Source organism: Pinus tabuliformis, chromosome 3_1 (genome assembly GCF_031772625.1).
Source record: "Pinus tabuliformis cultivar Carrire ecotype Pingquan chromosome 3_1, CPIR1, whole genome shotgun sequence".
Lineage (NCBI taxonomy): Eukaryota > Viridiplantae > Streptophyta > Pinopsida > Pinales > Pinaceae > Pinus > Pinus tabuliformis.
In genome coordinates, this window is record NC_142301.1 from 918821988 (window position 1) to 918828591 (window position 6604).

The window sequence follows — 6604 nt, forward strand, 5'->3', positions numbered from 1 at the left end:
ATTAACCACAAATCTACCAAGTTCCAAGAGGGATCAAATCTCTTAATATGCAAACCATTTCTACAGTACAAAACTTGGAAAAATGTTTGCACCTCAAGAGATTTAATCCATCTAGGCACTTGATAAATCCATAGTTAAGATGGATTTCATGTGTAATTTTTCATTGGTTAAATTACATTTTTTAATGCTTCAACATGCCTTGAAAGTCTCTTTCGGCACTTGGATTGTATAGACTACACAACTTAAACTTTGCAAGTCTAACAAATCTTAGCTAGATTTTAGTAAAAATTGACTAAAAACTATATTGAAAAAATGTCAAAACCTAAAAGAATGAGAGTACTTGAAACATTTTAAAATATTCGAACATTTTTTTTGGAATCAAAAAATAGTCGATCGAATGCTTTCGAGCTCCGACAAGCACGGATCGGATCTGCGCTGAACCACAGCGTGACCTAGCCCCTGCGCCGCCCCCGTGTTGTTGCTACGATCGCCATTGCTGCTGCGGCTCCTGGCAGCCATGCCTAGTGATGGGGAGGCGGATCCTCCCCCTCTCCCTCCTGAAGTCGTAGAATTCCAGAAAATGATCGACGCTTGCAGCAGATGCCCTCCATCTGCTCAACAACAGAAATTTGTCAAGAAAAAAGACTGCATTCCCACGGTGGCCCTTCCTGAGGAAGAAACCTGCCGCTCGGCTCTGAATCTAGTTGATAGAGGGCTCATAGGGTAGTTCACCGGCCTTTGGCCATCGCCCAAATCTGTAGAAGACTGGATCAAGAGAAACTAGACCCCTCTGATTAAGGAAGGAATCAAATCTTATTTTGTAGGAAAAGGTTTCTTTGTATTCGTCTTTGAATCATCAGAAGACCAGAGCCTCATCTTCAGGAACGGGCCATACTTCATGGGGCCATAGGGATTATATTTAAATAAATGGTCTCTAGATTTCGACCCGACCCAGGATGTTCCTTCTGCGGTTCCAGTGTGGGTGCGGCTCCCCCATCTCCCCCTGCATTGCTGGAGCCAGAAATCTCTCCAAATCATCAGCAACTCCCTTGGAAAATACATTGATCAGGCCGTAAGGAAATATCAATACTCCTGTGCCCGAATATGCGTGGAAGTAGATCTGGAAGAAGGACTACCCGAAGCAATAAAACTCACTGTGGCAGGATGGTCTCATATCCAAGAGCTGGATTACGAGTAGATCCCCTTTAAATGCAGACACTGTCATGGCTATGGACACTTCGCAAAACACTGCAAGAAAAAATCGGAAGAACAGAGTCACACCCCCAAGGGAGATCAATGGACCACAGTCCAGAAAATGGGCCATGCAAAAGCATCAGGGAAAGGAGCCACAAAGGGGAATAATCAAGGAAAACCCAGCAAAGAAAATGAAACCCAACAGAAACTGGACGAGACCCCAATCCCTGAAGAAGCCTCTCCATCAGAACCCCCAAAGACGGATCTGACCATTCCAGCACAGGCCGAAGAATCACAGGCAAATAAAGAGCGAGGCAGAGATGTATCGCTTGGCTCTCCTCAGGGAAGACCCTCCAGGCCTTCGTATGCAGATATAACAAAGAAGAAAAAATTGCCAGAACCTTCAGACTCCTCAGAGGAAGAGACCTATGAGAGACCCTCGAAGAAAGCAGGCAGGAAGACCCACAAAGCAGTCAGGGAGGAGGAGGCATAGCGTCTCAAAATGCAAGGCAACCAGTCCACAATAGAGATGACTATAGGAAGAAATACTAGAGGAAGATCCACCAAGGGAGGAATCCCAAACCCCTCGCCAGGTAAATAATGCGTATAGTCTCTTGGAACTGCAGAGGCCTGGGGACCCAACCAAAAATTGAAGCCGTCAAAGATCTGATGAAAATAGAACCCTCAGACATCCTCTTGCTCCAAGAGACCAAAATCGAAGGGCAAGCCCTCAAGGATATCAACAAATCTAAATGGAAGAAGAACGAAGGCATAGCAGTCAGCTCAAGGGGAACCTCGGGAGGTGTTGCAACTCTCTAGCTGGAAGATCAGTTCCCCCTGTTAAACGCCCATGAGACCCAACACTGGATCTTCACGGAGCTCAAGCATCTAGAAAGTAAGTTAACTATAGCCTTGTTCAATCTATATGTTCCTGTTAACTATGTAGAAAAAAGAGACTGCTGTAATACTCTCTTGGCCTTCATAGATCAACACTCCATAAATAACATTGTCCTGGGAGGAGACCTCAACTTAGTCATGAAGCCAAAGGAAAAAAGGGGGGGAAACAGTAAAAGAGATCAGTTGCTGCGTTTGGTAGAGGAAATAATGTAGCAGAGGGATCTCCTAGACTTTGCTCTGGTGAGAGGCAAATATACTTGGACCAATAACAGAACTGGGCCTGACCACATCGCTGCCCGGCTGGACAGATTTCTAATTCAAAGCTCCCTGCTGATGGAAAATCTCCTCATTTCAACAAAAATTCTCCCCAAACTCTCCTCGGATCACAAGCCAATTCAACTCCTTTTAGCCCCTGAAGAAGATCTCGGTCCCATTCCCTTTAAATTCAGTCCACTTTGGATTTAAAAAGCAGGGTTCATGGATACTATCCAATCAGCTTGGGATATCCCCATCAACGGATCCCCAAGCGTTGTGTGGGAGCAAAAATTAAAAGCCACCAAAAAAGATTTAAAAGAGTGGCTAAGGAAACTCCACAACCCCACCACCCAACAGAGGAAAATCGATGTTCAGCAGCTGGAAACCTTGCAAATTGGTATGGAAGGGCTTCACATTACCCCGGAAATTTTAAACAAAGAAGCAGCCTATCAAAGAAACATCCATCAATCTTTCAGAAGGGAAGAAGAGCACTGGAGACTCAAATCTCGTAGCCTTTGGTTAAAGGCAGGAGATCGAAACACTTCCTTTTTTCACCGACAGTACAAAGCCCGCCTATCTCGGAATCATATCACTGAGATCAAAATTGATGAAGGGCAGATCTGCAATAAATTTGACCAAATAAAAACTGCAGCTGAAAATCATTTCAAAGTTCTATATGGCACAAGGCATGAAGGCAGCAAAGAAGACATTGAAGATCTACTCTCTCACATTCCCCACCTCATCACCCATGAGGACAATCAGGCTTTATTGAAACCAGTATCTGAAGAAGAAATCATCAAGGTTATTTGGGCAATGGAATCAGACAAGGCCCCTGGGCCAGATGGTTTCACAATACATTTCTTCAAAGTCTGCTGGGACATCATCAAAATAGACTTGTTGAAAATGATACAAGGTTTCTTTGGGAAAGCCAAGATTGGGGGAGGCATCAACTCCACCTTTCTTGCTCTAATTCCAAAAGAGGCCAATCCGGAAACCTTCAGCAGGTTTAGGCCCATCTCCCTATGCAATGCCTCCTATAAAATATTGTCTAAAATTATGGCAAATAGAATTAAACCCCTTCTTGACAAACTAATATCCAAGGCCCAAGGGGGATTCGTCAAAGGCAGACATATCTTGGATAACATCATCCAAGTGCAGGAAGTTATCCATTCCAGCAAACAGAGGGAGAGGATGCGTAAGCAGGCTCGACTGTTAAGGCCGCCATCACCTTTAGGTGCTCGACCAAGAGGGAGAGGATGCGTAAGCAGGCTCGACTGTTAAGGAGAGGAGAGGAGGCTTTCACCGAGTCTCTCTCCGAGACAGTGCCCAGATCGTTACGCCTTTCGTGCGGGTCGGAACTTACCCGACAAGGAATTTCGCTACCTTAGGACCGTTATAGTTACGGCCGCCGTTCAAGCTTGACATGGCTAACGCATTTGACAGAGTCAACCATTCTTTTCTTCTCCAAGTCCTCCGATCCTTTGGCTTTCCTCCTCAGTTCATCAATCTCATCAAAGCTTGCATCTCATGCCCCTGGATTGCCCCAATGGTCAACGGCCGCCCAACATCCTTCTTTCAAGCTCATCGCGGATTAAGGCAAGGCTGTCCACTCTCACCTTTCTTGTACATTCTCATGGCTGATTCTCTTAGTAGGAAGCTGGCTGCGGAAATGAACACTGGTGATCTCCCAGGAATCCGAATTGCAAATGCTCTAAATCCAATAAATCATGCTCTTTTTGCAAATGACTCCATTCTTCTAGGAGGAGCCTCTACTAGAATAGCAGTCAACTTCGATGCCATGTTAAAAAGTTATTGTAGAGCTTCAGGAGCTGTGATAAATGACAGAAAGAGCTCGATCTTTGGATGGAATGTGAGCCAACACAACCTCAATATCATAGCCCAGACTCTAGGATTTGAGTGCTTTGCATAATGGGACAGCATCAAATACCTCGGCTTACCCCTCACATCTGGAGTCAACAACAGATCCCTGTGGCATGGCATCATTAGCAAAATTAAAGACAAGATCACTTCCTGGGGAGGTTATTGGCTAACCAAGGGAGGAAAAATTATCCTTCTTAAATCCGTCTTATCTGCTCTTCCCATTTACCAAGCCTCTTTTCTTCTGGCCCCGAAACACATTATGGAACAGATCTCTTGTCTTCTAAGAGACTTTCTCTGGAAAGGAGGTAGAGGCAATCACAATAAAATTCATTTGGAAAACTGGGATCTAGTCAAGTAGCCAATTCTGGATGGTGGGCTACAGATCAAAGACCCTGCCCTTTCTAATCTGTCACTTGGATGCAAGCTTTTGTGGAAAATATATTCAGATCCTACACACTCGGTCAGTGAAACGTTCATCTCAAAATACGCGCAGGGGATCTCTCTCAGGCACCTGTCAGCAAATAATACGACAGCAGGTACACACACCTGGAATCTCTGCAGGAAAAGCATAAGCAGCTTCAGGAAACATCTATGCCGCATCCCGGGCAATGGAGAGAAGACCCTTCTCTGGAAAGATCGCATCATGAATAGTCCCCCACTCAACTCCCACGCAGAAATCAGGGACATCAGAAACTGGCTCCACGATGCAGGAATAAGAAAGTTGAACGAAATCTCAGAGTGGGACAGCAGAGGAAATTTGACCGAATGGGCGATCCCTCCTGTGCCAGCGCAGTTCCAATATCAAATCAAAATTCTCAAATCACTGCTCTCAAATGCAGCGCCGGTCCACCGCAACATCGCAGACAGATGGGGGTGGGGTGAAATTGGGTTTTATACGCCATCTTTGGGTTACTCTGCCCTGCAACTCAAAAAAGATAGACTGAGAACGCCATCGTTTTGGAAACAGGTATGGAGCGCCAAGGGGCTTCCCAAAGTCAATTTCTTTTTTTGGATTCTCATGCAGAATAAACAGCTCACAGGGGACAACTTGTCAAAACGAAACTTTGTTGGGCCACATAGATGCGCAATGTGCAGAAACTCAGGAGAATCAGCCTCCCACCTGTTCATTGACTGCGCTTTTGCCAAAGAAGTTTGGACAATAACTCTTCTTGGACTGCCCGTCTCCCCGCCCCATCACAGCTCCATGGCAGATCTTTTCTCTGAATGGCTTCATTATTACCCTCAATCCATCCCAAATAAATCCTTGTGGCTTCACATTTGGCTTTCCATTCCCAAATTTGTATGCTGGGAAATTTGGCTTGCCCGGAATGATTTAATCTTCAATAATTCCTCTCGCTCTCCTGCTAAATCTGCCTCAATTTCTAAAGCCCTTCTTATTGAATCTGTCCTCTAGCATTCCCTAACGTCTAACCACTCCCTTCTCCCCTCTGAGAAGGCTTGGCTGAACCTCCACAGCCCCCATCCCACTACCAAAGTTCATTCCCTTTCCCCTCCCCTCCCCTCTCCTTCTTGGAAAATTAGAGAACCTGAAGCTGTCTTTCAAAACTGGTGGAAGACCCAAAACACAACTTCAATCTTCTTTGACGGTGCCTCCAAAGGAAATCCGGGGGTTGCGGGAGATGGAGGAGTCATATACTTCGCAGATAATCTCATAAAGGTCCATTTCTGTTGGGGGCTCGGTATTTCCACAAACAATCAAGCAGAGCTCCTTGCCCTCACAAAATCCTGCAAAATAGTCCGTGATAAAGGCATCAAAGAATGCCAAGCATTCGGAGACTCTGAAATCCTCATTAAGAAGATCAACTCAGGTGACTAGTTCAACAATGCAATCCTCAACAAGTCTCTGGAAAGATTAAAGCTAATCCTGCAAGACTTCACCTCCTTCAAAATATACCATATCCTCAGAAGTCTGAATAGGGAGGCGGACGAAATGGCAAACAAAGGCTGTCTCTTAGCACCGGGAACTCTCAACAACAATGGCAACAACGCAAACTCATATTGCATACCTTAGCTCAAGGGCAGATCAGAACAAGAAGCAGGAAGCAGGGATCATTACACACTGAACCTGTTAGAGAAGAATATGACTGATATTTTCGGCATATCAACTGTAACAGGGCATAGCATAATGTGTACAGGTAAATCAGCGGAATTTTTTCCATCTCAAATTCAATTACACAGGGCAGTAGCTGTTAGACGAAAATGGAGGCCTGAAATTGCTTAGTCAAGGAGATCTGAACAGAGGAGTATCTCTTTGTTACCGCCAAGATTTTCCACCATCGATTCTGAAGGTGGCACACGCATCTTACCATGACATTCATATGGACTCTGCTGGCAACCACTATGCTGACGATTCTGC